Consider the following 15,837-nt stretch of genomic DNA (forward strand, 5'->3'; position numbering starts at 1 on the left):
CATGCAGAAAGCGCTGAAACTATCAGATGATTAACAAGCAGGAAACAGACTCACCGGCAAAAAAAAAAAAAAAAAAAAAAGGCCGGCAGTGGGTATACAGCTCAGTCCGTTTCCGCGCTAGAAGTGACGACTCAGGCGAGCCGGCTAAGAAGGGAGGGGTAGGGAGGGGGAGGTGGGGTCGACAATGCGCATGCCTGCACAGAGCCGGGAATTTTAAATTTCTGATGATTCTGGCGGAAAATTCCAACCACACTCAACCTTCGGGAAGTGGCCATATGACCAGGAGTGTGGTATGGGATTATCGCTATAGCTTCGCTGTGCAGGTTTCTTTCAGCCGATAATGTTACGTTACAAAGAAAGCAATGGCCTCCGCTAGCGGACCCAGGGATCTGGGTGCGCACGTCCTGTGTAATAGTAGTCCTTGATATATATATATATATATATATATATATATATATATATATATATATATATATATATATATATATATATATATGTGTGTGTGTGTGTGTGTGTATACATACACACACACACACACACACACACACACATATATATATATATATACATATATATATACGTATATATAAATATACATATATATATATATACATATATGTACACACATATATACTGTATATATACATATATATATATACGTATATATATATATACATATATATATATATATATATATATATATATATATATATTTATATATATATATATCACTTAGACAAAATATTGTAGCGCATTTGTAAATAATAATCACGAAGAACCCACGGTCGGAATAAAAGGAATTTTAGAAGAAAGTATAACTTCTATTATTCGGCTAATAGCTAAAGGCCTCTTCAGGCTATAGCTATTAGCCGAAATATAGAAATTATACTTTCTTCTAAGTTTCCTTTTATTCCGACTGTGGGTTCTTCGTGATTAATATATAGATCAGATGTGGGAAATATTTCAAAATACGCTCACTAAGATGATTCAAACTTACATTCCTTTTAAGGACAGACGTCCCCCAAATCAGGCTCGCCCAAAGTGGCTCAACAAAGAAACTGAAAAAAGTATTGTTAAAAAGAGACAGGCTTATAAGAAATATAAGTGCTCGGGTGCATCTAATGACTATGAAAGTTATGTATCAATACAGAGATTTAAAAAAGACAATAAGAAAAAGAAAACGACAATACGAAATGAACATCGCTGATAAATCTAAAGAGAATCCCAAAGAATTCTATAGTTACATTAGAGATAAAAAGGTTGTTAGGAATCACATTGGTCCACTATTATCTGCCGACGGTCAACTTGAATATTCAAATGAAGGAATGTGTAATATCTTAAACAATTATTTTAGCTCGGTATTCGTAAACGAAACACCTCAAAGTGAATTCCAAACTGAAACATGTGAAAAGTCTAGGGTGAACTTACTACGGTAAATATAACAAAAGAAAAAATTAAAAGGTGTATAGACAAACTCAAAGTTAATAAAACACCAGGGCCTGACGGTTGGCATCCAAGAATCTTAAAGGAAATGAAAAATGAGATTGTTGTTCCATTAGAAATTATTTTCAAGAAATCCATCATATCCGGAGATGTCCCAAGAGAATGGAAGCTAGCTAACGTTACTCCCATATTCAAAAAAGGTGACAAAAAGAAACCAAATAACTATAGGCCTATAAGTTTGACTTCAATCCTAGGAAAAATAATGGAAACTATCATCAGATATGATATCGAACATCAATTAGAAAGTAACCGTTTGATAAATGATAGCCAGCATGGTTTCAGACGGAAACGTTCTTGCGTGACTAACTTACTCGAATTCTACAACACAGTTATCTCGAATTATGACAAAAGAAACAATATAGATTTAGTATATCTAGACTTTGCAAAAGCTTTTGATACCGTCCCACACGAAAGACTAGTTACTAAATTAGCTTTGCATGGAATAAATGGTAGCTTATTAGGTTGGACTAGTAAATGGTTGAATGGTCGAAAACAGAGAGTTGTTTTAAATGGAAAAACTTCTGGATGGAAAAGTGTTGCAAGTGGAGTTCCTCAGGGTTCCGTTCTTGGGCCACTTCTATTCATAGTATATATAAATGATATAGACCATGGACTAAAATCTACTGTTTCCAAATTTGCTGATGATACAAAACTGTGTGGAGTGGCAAATGATCACTCAAACCAATTAGATATTCAAGAAGATTTAGATAAATTACAGCAATGGTCTGAAAAGTGGCTAATGAAATTTAAAACAAGTAAATGCAAGGTAATGCACATAGGTAAAGATAACAGTAAGTACGATTACAAGTTATTTGGAAATTCGTTAACAAAAGTGGATAGTGAAAAAGATCACGGCGTAATTATCAGTAACGACCTCAAATCATCCAAGCAGTGTATTTCAGCCTCTGAGAAAGCAAATAAGATTCTAGGACTGATTGCGCGATCTTTTGATTTCAAAAGTCCATCACTCATTAACAAGCTATATAAATCGTTAGTTCGTCCACATTTGGGATATGCTGTTTCCGTATGGTAACCGAATCTCATAAGATATTGACAGACTGGAAAAAGTACAACGGCGAGCCACAAAACTGATTCCAAATATAAAGAATAAATCATACGAAAATCGACTAAAACATATGAATCTGTTTTCCCTAAAAAAGCGTAGACTCAGAGGTGACTTGATACAGGTCTTTAAAATTCTAAAGGGAATTGACAACATCAAAAGTGACAAAATTTTCACATTGAATGAGAATCAGACAAGAAACAATGGTCTCAAACTGTCCGGAAATAGATTCATTTTGGAAGTAGGTAGAAACAACTTTGCCAACCGTGTAGTTAATGAATGGAATAAACTTCCTGCACAGGTAGTGCAATGTAGTTCAGTTCGAAGCTTTAAGAATCATTTAGATAAATACCTAAGTAAGATGCTGTAATGATTATAATTTATCTTATATTATTTGTTTTTGTTTTGTTTTGTTTTGTCTGATTTTCATTTATTATTAGTTATATGTCAATTTATTATTATTTACTATTTACCTGTTTGTTTGTTATTTAACTATACCTATGCATTTATTTATGTATTTTATTTGTTATTTACATTATCATAGTTTTTATTTATTCCATTATTTATATGATTTTTTTTTCGCATCCGACCTAGATATGGATCAAAAGGTCTCCTGTCGGCATGCTCCGCATTTGTAATCCTTTGTAATCCTTTGTAATATATATATATATATATATATATATATATAAATATATATGTATATATATATATATATATATATATATATATACGAATAAATCACAAAAACACGTGATTCACAAAATGTGTAATAAAACCACTTGGAAAATAAAATGAAAGGTGACCGAACGTTTTCGTCTATTTAAGACATCTTCACAGGTACAAAGTAAGGAAACAGTGACAATATACAAATGAGATACATTAGGGGGAATTAGGACAGGTCCATTGTGACCTTACTCGCTCAACACTGCAGGACATTTGACCCTACTCCTGTCGACAACTCTGTTATATAGTTGTCTAATTGATACATTCCCATACTCATATTCATGTTGTTCTCCAATGAAGCTTTGATATAATATGATTCTATTATATTTCTCTCCTTAATGTCCTTAAGACAATTTTCTTTGTGCTACCCCCAATTATTGCAATGATTGAAGTCCCTTAAGTGCACAAACAACTCACTTGAAACTTACCCTGTTCTAATGTTATATTTATGTTCTTTTATTCGCAATTTTAAATCCTTGCCTGTTTGACCAATATAATTAAAGCTACAGTTTTTGCAAGGGATGCTATAAACACAGCCTTCAGTACAAGCAGGTGAATTTTTAATCAACTGGCTTTTAACAGTGTTGTTATTTTTGAAGACAACTTGGACACCAAATTGGTTAAAAGTATGAGTTAAACTAACTAGATTCTGATGAAAAGGGAGAGTTAAAATATTCTTGAAACTGAATTGCTGTCTATGAGTAAGACCATAAAAAAACTTTTTTTGCTGTGTTTTGAGCCAAGTTTATTACATGTTTAGGACATTTTAATTTATCACCAATGTCATAAATGGGTTTCGATTTCTTGATCTAAAAATTCTGGGCAGCAAACTCTAAGGGCCCTTAAAAACATGGAAGAGAACATTGACAATTTAGTCTTAAGGTGGTGATATAATGAATATACATCATAACATCCAAAAAGGGCAGACTAATGTTCAGTTCAATTTCCATAGTAAATCTAATTGATAGTGCCAAACTGTTTAACCTTAATCAGAAAATAGAGAATTGTCTAATGGTTTGTCAATAGGCCTTAATATCTACTATAATAAAAAGGTAGCCTCTGTCTGTTTGTTCACGAACTCCTCCTAAGGTTTTGGAGATAGACCACCATAACCATATATGTTCTGATACCTTATCCCTCCAGGTACTTGGATAACTATTTTATATTAAAAAAAAAAAAAAAAATTGTCAGGGTTAAGGGTTAAAGTTAGGCGAGAGATTATTCACGAACTACTCCTAGGTTTTTGCAGATAGACCCCTATAACCATATATATTCTGAAACCTTATAACCCAAGGTACTTGGATAACTATCTTTCATTTGTCTGTCTGTTTGCTTGTTCACGAACTCGTCCTAGGGTTTTGGAGATAGACCCCATAACCATATATGTTCTGATACCCTACCACTCCAGGTACTTGGATAACTATATTTCATATGAAAAAATTGGTTAGGGTTAAGGGTTAAAGTTAGTTGGGGTATGGTTAGGTTAGAGATTATTCACGAACTCTTAGGTTTTTTGCAGATAGACCCCTATAACCATATATATTCTGAAACCTTATAACCCAAGGTACTTGGATTATTATCTTTCATTTGTCTGTCTGTTCACGAACTCCTCCTAGGGTTTTGAAGATAGACCCCCCATAATCATATATATTCTGATACTCTATCACTCCAGGTACTTGGATAACTATATTTATTTAATTTCTATTTTTTTTATCTATTTATTTATTTATTTTTTCTTTTTAGGGTTAAGGGTTAAAGTTAGGTGGGGGTACGGTTAGGTTGGGGATTATTCACGAACTCTTAGTGTGAGGCGGCAGATGATTTCTTTCCTCCACGAGGCGGCAGATGATTTCTTTCCCTCCACCATCTCTCCATCATGAAGAGACAACAAGGCCTTTCATTACACGAGGCCTCTCAGACCCGCAGCTGAGCTCGAAGATCACGAAGTCACCTTCACTCCCATACATCTGCCAGATCATCCCAAACAACATGAAATCTCGCTCAAGTCAGGGTCAGAGGTCAAGACGTCTACGGGCTGGCATCACAAGAGTGCTTCCCTACTGCAATTTTACCATTTTGTCCTATTGGTTGCCTTCTCGTAGGGCACGCCCAGTTTGTGTAATTATTTCATTTAGCTAGGAAGATCTGGCACCTCCAAAGTTTTCTTCGGAGCTGCGAGACCAAGATTGTATCAGAACTTTTTAGGCTCGGAAATAAACTGGAAGAAACCATCCGTGTTTTAGAAACCACCAAAAACTCACTCCAACACTAGGTTTTTGCAGATAGACCCCTATAACCATGTATATTCTGAAACCTTATAACCCAAGGATAACTATCTTTCATTTGCCTGTCTGTCTGTTTACGAACTCCTAGGGTTTTGGAGATAGACCCCCATAATCATATATATTCTGATACTCTATCACTCCAGGTACTTGAATAACTACATTCCATTTCCAATATATATCTACATATTGGTTAGGGTTAAAGTTAGTTGAGGTATGGTTAGGTTAGGAATTATAACCCAAGGTACTTGGATAACTATCATTTGTATCTACTATAATAAAGTAGTAGTCTCTGTGTGTCTGTTTTTTTCACGAACTCCCCCCAAAACCATATATATTCACCATAACCCAGGCTACTTGAATAAGTATATTTCACTTCCAAAGGGCGTCTCCCTTCTCAAATTATTATTTTTTTCTTACTTGACATTTGATTTTTGTTACCTTTTTCACTAAGTTATACTGATACGTGTAACTTTTCTCCACAGATTATATATATATATATATATATATATATATATATATATATACACACACACGCACAAAACAACACTCATGGGGTTCCCACTCTGTCTCCATTTGTCAGAATTTGATTTTTTCCTTATTTTACTGGACGATCAAAAAACTCTCTCTTGGTATAGGTTATACTGCAGTTCAAAACAAATTTAGTAACACCATGAAACAAGCACATTCATTTGACAAAACTTACAACTGTAAACATTAAAGTTATTTAAGCAATATGACGGAGGTACTTGGTGTAGGAATGTTGGTGTCCTTATAGAACAACGTTAATTCTATTCGTTGCAAACCATACAAGTTTATAATTTAGGTTTTGTACATAAGAAAGTTTAATTTATTCTTATGCCATTCTGCTCCCCTCCCCATAGACCCTTTTGGGAATTATATTAGACTCTTAAGGTGAAGGAGCCCCCACCCCCCTTTCGTCTTTTCTCCCTTGGCTACGCCTTGTGGTGTACAGGATATACTTAATTTATCTGTGGGTTTTCTCCAGTTCTGAGGAAATGTGTGTGTGTGTGTGTGTGTGTGTGTGTGTGTGTGTGTGTGTGTGTGTGTGTGTGTGTGTGTGTGTGTGTGTGTGTGTGTGTGTGTGTGTGTGTGTGTGTGTGTGTGTGTGTGTGTGTGTGTGTACGTATTTTCGTGGGTTATGTTGTTGCTGTTGTTATGGTCTGAAGTTGACCAAATTTCCTATCCTTTTATGGACAATCTCGCGCCGCTGTCGTGAGTCATCTTGTATTTCATATGTTGGTTTCGTTAGTTAAGAGCATTATTTTGTAGTTTGGAACCAGTAGGGGTTATTGATAGGGTAGTGTCTTGTTATTCAGGATTTGGTGTAGGGGTAGTATTGTTTGACAGCGTAGATGAAACTATGTAGTTGTTGAGGGGTGTAGTCGGTTATTTGTGTACGCCTGTGGGTTATATGTATTATCACTGATTTGACTTTTATCCGAGAAGATGGAGGGTCACAAAATTATGGTTACGCAAAATAGATTTTAGGAATTCTTCCTGTAAGAGACCATAACTCCTTCTCTAATGAAAAGACATTACGGAAATGACAACTATGTGCTAGTAACAGGCAGAATAATATGACAATAGTTACCCGATGGTGACTGACCGGGTTAATTAATAGAGGTAGTTACAACCCATTGGCTACCGAGTGCGGGCGGAGTCTTGTGGAGACGACGTGACGTAACTGAAGCGTAACGTTTCCGCATTCCAAAGATTTTGCTCGTTGATTCCTTTCCCACTCTGTTTTCGCCTTTTATCTAAATTCTTCTTGTGCATCTGTGTTTATTATTTCACAGGTTTAATGTACATGGTCACGCCAATTTTCAAGTTTTATTTTGCTGGGTAGTTTCGAAGATCACGAATGAAAACAATGAAATGAAAGAGATCATCGTACATAGCAACAACTCAGCCTCGAAGTACTAAATTGTTTCAGGGTTTTAACAAAATTTATGTTAATTTTTTATATAAGAAGAGTCTCATGGGAAGTAGTTCGTAGTTATATTCTCAATAATATCCATCTAAATTTAGTAATGCCGATAGATCCTTGAATGAATTATTTGTTCCTACATCATAGTACGTGTTCACTCGGAAACGTTGGCTATGCCAAGATCTAAGAATATATTTAGACCTTGGGCTATGCAATTTAAGGGGGGCCACCCCGGTGAATTTTTCACGAATATTTTTAAAATTTCACTTTTCACTTTTATCGGCTCAAGATGTCAGTCCTACCCGAAACTATCACTTGAAGTTTTTTTTTTCCCTCAGATGCCATTTTTAAATGACCCGGGGTGTTGCGTCATAGCCTGACGCGTGCGCTAGAAAATGAGGGATCATTCAATGCTTATAACTATGTAGAACTATCATTAAAATATTTTTTTCTTTATATAAATTTCGACAAATGGCATCTCTTCCCCGCATGCGTGTGGTATTCCTAGCTACTCGCGTCTAGTACATACCAAGATCTAAGAATATAGACCTTGGTACATACGGAGACATTACAGACAACGCAAGGCTGCGTTCCTGTAATATTTTTTTATATTCGTCTTGCAAGATGACTTACAAACGTAAGCTTACGTTATCGAGGATATCCAACTTCAAGAAGAGTAAAGGGCATCAAGACTCTTCAGATCAAGGAGAAATTAGCGAAGAAATTAGCAGAGATGAAGGGGAGAGCGTGTTATCGCCTTCCGGCTTATCACCTCCTTCTCCGCCACCACTCCCACCCACGCCACAACAGCAGTCACCCCCCATTTCTCTTCATTCTCCACTAAGTCAACAATATATACACAATCATGTGAAAATTTCATGCCAATCAGATGAATACACATGGCAGGAAAAGGAAAAAACAGAAAAAAAAATCTTTAGAAGCCGATATCTCGAAAAAAAATTTGAACTTCAAATATTTTCACAAAATCGGTAAAAACTCTGATCAACTTATGTTAGGCATCAATATATACTTCAACAAAAATATAATTTTTTGTTGGAATTAGATTTTTCAATTTGTCAAAAAAAAAAACGGGATTCAGACCTAAAAAAAATTTCGAAAAAAAAATTGAAAAAAAAAAAATCCAACAAAATGTAGATATATGAACAAAGTTTCTATGATCATTTTTTCAAAGCAATTAAGTGAAAAATGAATCTTGTGATTTTTTTTTTGTAGCCGCTACCATTCATCAAAATTTCATGAAATTTACAGAATAGCATTTCTTTACACCAACAAACAACATATTAAAATTTCAAAGCAATTGGATGAACCAGAAGCGAGATATGAGCCCAAGGAGTTTTCGGGGGTGGCCCCCCTTAAACACGATTCATAGAATACAATTTTTGCATTGGTAACAATTTGGCCCTGGTGTCTCTTTCCCAGTGTCAATTATTGATTTCTCCGGAAGTCGCAACATCACCCCGTCTTGTGTGGCGCTGTTTCCCCATTTCCTGCTCCGAGGGAATCTGTACGACCGTTATGGTGTAGGGGATCGTCATCCTTCGAAAATATGTATATATGGATAACATTTTACATACCCTCCTCTTAGAATATTTTCTCATCCAGATAAACACAATCATGTTAAAGAAAGTAATATCGTTATATCAGAGAAAACGATATTTTATAGGGGAAAACTATTACACATATATCTAACAATATATATCGCATACCTACATGTTTCTTTGGTGGTTAGGATTGGTGTCGTGAGAAGGTTATTGGAGTTTGTGTCTTTGAGCTGGATACAGCTCCCCTGCTATGCGAGTTTGAGGGAGTACAGATCACCTTTCCTATATGGGTGATCAGTGAATCTTGAAGGGATTTGCTTAATTGTGCAGGTTGTTGCGAAGTTGTACTGATCCTAGTACAGGGCAAGCACTGGGCCTGTAATGCCTAGTGTGTGAATTGTGGACATTATTAAAAGAAGAATGAAGTTATCATTAGTCAGATTGAATCAATTTTGGAGTGGCTAAATAGTCACTGCCAATTTCATTCGCTACCTCAAACCTAGCACCGAGTTCCCTGGTAAGAGTCGATCTTCAGTGGTATCATGAGGCATCAGCATCTTTCATCTAGGAAAAGAAATCCGAAGGAAAGCCAAGCCTACCCCGTCCCTCCATGCTAGCGAGAATTGGGTTGGGTAAGAGGTTGTGTGGTTGGAGGTGGGGGATTGAGATGCTGGAAGTAGTAGGTGGCTGTGCAGTGGATCTTCGTGTTGAGTTTGTGGTTTTGCTTGGTGGAGCTGCTATGGGTGTTTCTGCATCTGTGATTTCCAGTTCAGACCTCTTTGCTCTGGCTTGGGTTTGGGTCTTTTGAAAGCTCATCTATTTATATACGAAGAGCTTTTTCCCCCTCATAAGGGAGGTAGTCAAGTCAAAGGTACGTACCTACTCCCACACATTCCACTTCCCTTTCCTCCTCATCTTAACTTCTCATGGAGGACGGATCATCCCTGTATCTCGCCCAATGTCCTGGACTAGAAGCAATGTAGCAAGACACAGTACATCCACAGCAAGGCCACTTCATTTAATCGGCGACCCTCCCCCCTTCGTCCCCTCATGAAAAAAAAAAAAAAAAAAAAAAAGGGGGGGGGGATCCCTTCAGGCTGCGCCAAAATATCATTTACACATAGGCATACCTTACCCCACATCCTTCCCTAACATAACGGCATCATCCGCTCATCCCTATCTCCTTTCTTGACATTCCTCTCCTGCCCAGCGCCCCCTTCACCTCATCCATAGATGTCCCCTCAAGTTCACTCCATCCACACCTCTTTTACTAATCTCTCTTCACTCATTTGTGTGTCCAAACCATCCTAATACTTTCACCAGCCCTATGTCATCTTTTCCATTCCCCTTGTTTCTCACTCTGTCCAACCTAGTAACCCCTAGACATTTCATCTAAAAAATTACCTATCTTAAATTTCATGTTTCTGCCCCATACAAAGCCGTTGGCACAATCACCCCTTCATACAATCACCTCTTTGCATCCATTCCCAGATGCCTATATCTCATGACACTTTTCAATCCCCCATGGCATATTTACTTGCTTCTATCAATCTACAATTTACCTCCACTCCTCCCTTCATGCTACATGTGACCCCAAATACCTAAAGCTATCCACTTCCTCCAGCCTATCTCCTTTTAGACTTACTTCCAAGTCACTGCCTTCCTCTTCCCTTGTATGTTTCATCACCTTGCTTTTACCCACATTTACTTTCAACTTTCTCCTATCTCATACCTTTCCCAACTCTGTCATAAACTTCCTTAATTCCCCCTCTGACCCTACTGTAAGTGCAGTGTCATCAACATACAATAACTGGCTCACCTCCCATTTCTCTTCATTTTCTTTAGCCATCTCCATCCCCCTGCCTTTACCTTCTGCGCACCACCCCATCCATGTACACATTGAACAGCTATGGCAACACGACACATCCCTGATGTAGTCTCAGCTCTACCTCAAACCACTCTGTTTCTAATTCTACTACTTTCATATAAACTTCTTGACTACTCTTAACAACATTCCCCCAATCCCATATATCTGCAAAACCTCCCACAGTGCCCTCCTGTCTACCCTGTCATAAGCCTTTTCCAAATCCATAAAGGCCCAAAAAACATCCTTGCCTATTCCTAAAACTTTCTCACATATCTGTCTTACCACAAAAATCTGATCCACACAACCCACACTGTTCCTCACCAATTACTCCCTATGTTCATCTCCTGATCCTCTCAATTAAAATCTTCCCATAAGACTTCCCTACTACACTCAACAAAGTGATTCTCTGAAACTACTACACTCAGATTTATCTCCTTATCCCTTAAAAAACAGAACTATACAGGCATTCCAGCTTTCTACTTCCCTTTAGACACACATTAAACAACCTCACTAGCCAGTCCACTATCACTATACCTCCCTTTTTCAGACACTCCGTATGACATCTATCTATCCCCCACGCTCTTTAATCTATACATGCATGACTTACCCACACCAGACACCTGAGAAATACAAATATCTTCCTACGCAGACGACATAACAATCACATGCACACATCGTAACACAGACAAAGCTGCAGAAATAATCCAGCCATACCTTGATACACTCAACACATGGTTCATCACAGACTCAAAATAGCTCCAACCAAATCTACAGCAACACTTCTCACCAACTGGACAAAAGAACACAAATACATACCTCATCTCTACATCAACAACACTCTAATACCACACACAAACACACCCAAAATTCTTGGTGTAACATACGATACATCCATGTCTTTCAAACAACACATCACAAACATAAAAAACAAATGCACACCTAGACTTAACGCACTTAAGTCAATAACTGGAACAACATTTGGACAAAAACTAATACAACAATATACAAACAATACATACACTCAGTGTTGAATTATGCGAGTCCTGCATGGGCTCCTAATCTCAGTGAGACACACCACAACACCCTCCAAATCATACAAAACAAAGCCCTAAAAACAATTACAGGCTGCACAAATACAACACCTACAGACCATTTACACCATGAAACAAAAGTCCTCAAAGTCAAGGACCACCTCGACATGAGAGGCACACAAACACTTGCTGCAACCACCACAAACACATCACACCCGCTACACTACATAGCAGAACACCCACACACACCAAGAAACATTAAAACAACACCCAAAGACCTGTATCACACACAGATACTCTCTTCTCTTCCTCCACAACCACCAAATACCAGCCTCCGGAAACATATTCATAATCATATCACTCACCGCTCCATTAACACACTGAAAGACAACACACTGCTGCATGCCAGACCCCCTGATATCCACCCTTCTGAATCCTCTCTCCCATGAAAGGACAAAGTCCACTTGGCCAGACTGCAGTGCGGCCACCACCCAGCACTTCTTAGCTACCAGAAGAGGCTGGATGACCGCATTGTGAACAGCTGCCCAGGATGTAACACTTCACCCCATACCATACAACACATAATGGAAGATTGCATTATACACAATCATGCACGCAAACAACACAACATACACTATGTAAAGGATTTGTGGGAAAACCCAGTTTCGGCTGAGGCATTCCTTGGGGAGACGGGACTGCTCAGACAGACAGTCTAGGGAACGACAACAACAACAACAACCTGGTCTCATCATTTTAATAACTACTTGAACCTCACCTTTCATTTCTCCTCACCCATCAATGTCATTTTCTTAGTGCTTCCCAATGCTACTACCACTCCCTCACTATCCTCCTCCACATTTAAGTTCCCTAAAATACTCTGCCCATCTTCAACTTACCACCATTATCATCTGCACCTTTTACTGTTTCTTCTCTACTTCATTTGCCTCCCCTCCCTCTCTAAACTTCCTCTCAAATCATCTTTTTATTACTTTTAAAATTTTGTCATACTCCTTCCCCATCTAACATCTGCTCTCATTTTTGCCTCATTTATTCTATATTTTGCTTCTCTTCTTTCTTTTTAGTACCTTTCATATGTTTCGTCCTATTTTGCGACCAGTCACTGAATGCTCACTTCTCTTCAACCTTCTTCACTTCATCCCACCACTCACTACCCTTCTTTCTATTCTCTCCCATCCTTCTTGTTTGACACACAATCTTTGTACTTTATTACTCTCTCTTTGAAACACCCCATTCTATCCTTCACCTTCTCCCACACTTCTCTCAGCTTCTTGTACTCCTGTTCCTTTTCCTTCTGATTTAAACTTTTTACTCTAACACCTCTTTACCTTCTGTCCTTTTCCTCTTTCTCCATCTGTCCTCCACTCTCAATTTACCTTCCACCAAAAAATCTGATATTCTCCAACTCTCTCCTAACAACATAGACATCCAGAACTCTTATCCCAGACACCACTAGAGTCCATTAAAACCTTATCAACCACCCTCTCCCATGTGTACTTGTATTTAACTTTTTTCTTAAACACTGCGTAGCTATCATCAACTTTCTAAACACATCTCCACCATCATCTTCCCATTACAATTTTTATCTGACACTCCACACTTCCCGACCACTCTGTCTATTGGCTCATGCCCCACTCTAGCATTGAGACTTCCCAATATCACTATATTGACATTTCTCACAAAACTTTCTATGTACTCATTTAAATCTATCCAAAAAATCTCCCTTTTCTCTACACCCTTCTCACTACCAGGCCCATATACTTACAAAAACCCACATCTCCCTTCCCAGTTTCACCTTCATCTACATTAACCTTGTAGAAACCTCCTTCCACTCCACCACATGCTTACTAGCATAGCTACCTCTTCACTCCCTCATCCTCTCTTCACTCCTGATGCTTTCCCCACTACATTCCCAAACTCAAACCCACCCCTCCCTTTCAACTTAGTTTTGCTCAATGCCAACACATCTATCTTCCTTCTCACAAACATACTGCTTATCTCTTCCCTTTTACTCTCATCTGTACCACACCCATATACATTAAAAGGCCTGTTAGGATTCTGGTCGGGAAACTCTTCTCAGACCCTCTTATGCCTGGACTTTTCATAGGAATTTACCCTTTAGGTCTATAGAGATTAGGATCCCTAGTCCCATCTCTGTCCCATTTTAGTCACCTTTTATGACCTGAGTGGGAAAACTTGGTGGCCTGTATTTGGTGGGATATTCTACAAAAAAAATATTAAATTTCTGTTCACTTTCAAGGAACAATGTGCAGAAAGATGGTACACTGGTAATATTAAGGGCCAAAAAACCTGGCTGGTCCAAATCAAGGTCCATTTCATTTTGTTATAGGTTGAGATGAAGCATAGAGGAACAGAGCAAGTCTGGGAATACATCATTTAGTGGTATTTGAGTAGATAATGGCTGAAGTTCTGGAGTGGTGGCAGTGGCAATTCCCTTTGTTTGGAGTTAAGGGCAATTGCCACTTTATCACTGGGTCAAACCCGTGAAGGAATTTCTCCCCATCTTCTCCATTTCTGCATGAGGAGATGGAGAGGAGGGTTGCCAATTTAATGAAGCGGCCTTGCTGTGTCTTGTGACCCATCATCCAGGAGCCAAGAAAAAGAGCAATGTATGGGGATGAAATGGGTGGGAGTGCTTCCCTTGTAAGGGGGAAAAAGCCTTTGGTATATGTAAGTACACATAGTATAGTTAGTATATGTGTTATAGTATAGTGTAAGTAGTAATTATTCCCTATACGCATGTAGTACTTAATTCCTATATGGTAATTGTTTTATGTATGTAGTCTGCATAGTCATTACATAATACCGATATGTGCGTCATTAGACCTATGTAGTTTAGTAGTGCCCCATATACTCAGCCATGACTGGCCACTACAAGAGGTGAATGCCAACTGTCCTTAGGCACTTGGGGGGCCTGGCATTGGGTAAGGGTATGACATACTGACACACTTCTGGCACCCTGATGCCAGGTGGAACTTGTAGGTAGAACAATATAGATAGGTATATATATATATATATATATATATATAACATAAAGGCATAATAAGATATGGTAAACACATATAATTGAGGAACTTGCATGCAAAATGATTGGAGGCAACATTATACAAAATACATGAATGCTTGTGGAATATAGATATGACAACAGCATCAAAGCCGAGTGTGTATAAGGGGCACTACTAAACTACATAGGTCTAACGACGCATGTAGAGCAATTACGTAATGATTACACAGACTACATACATAAAACAATTACTATATAGGGATTAAGTACTATATAGGGAATAATTACTACTTACACTCTAAAGAGAAGAATGACTATAACACATATTAACTATACTATAAATAAAGAGAAGAATTACTACACCTATGTATGTGAGGCATTTAATTTCCCAGCTAATGATACTACTGGGTGGGTTGGAAGTGCAGCTGAAAGGCTGTTGCTCCCTTTCTTCCTCTGTTGTTTGTATTCTGGCTACATAATGAGTGACCTTGGTGGGGTGGTTGACTCCTCAGCCAGATGATGGAAAGGCAAGCTATCTTTAAGGTACCTTTTACTATGTGGGGTGAGCAGATTGGACCCTAAAGTGGGTTGCTCAGATATGCAGGCAGCTGTCAAGTTGTACTTATGCCCAAATCCCAGTAGGGAGCAAATAATGGGCATGTGCTGCCTCTATGAGGGTTCTGATATGGGTATTACAGAATTTACCATTTGATGCTCCACTGTCACACACTATTGCAACAAAGACTTTAGTTAGTTAGAGGAAAATATATTGTTACATAGTGAGAAGAATTTATGACATCTAAATATACTAT

This window comes from Oratosquilla oratoria, chromosome 31 (assembly GCF_046742065.1).
Source record: "Oratosquilla oratoria isolate Oo_2021 chromosome 31, ASM4674206v1, whole genome shotgun sequence".
In the NCBI taxonomy this organism is placed as follows: Eukaryota; Metazoa; Arthropoda; class Malacostraca; order Stomatopoda; family Squillidae; genus Oratosquilla; species Oratosquilla oratoria.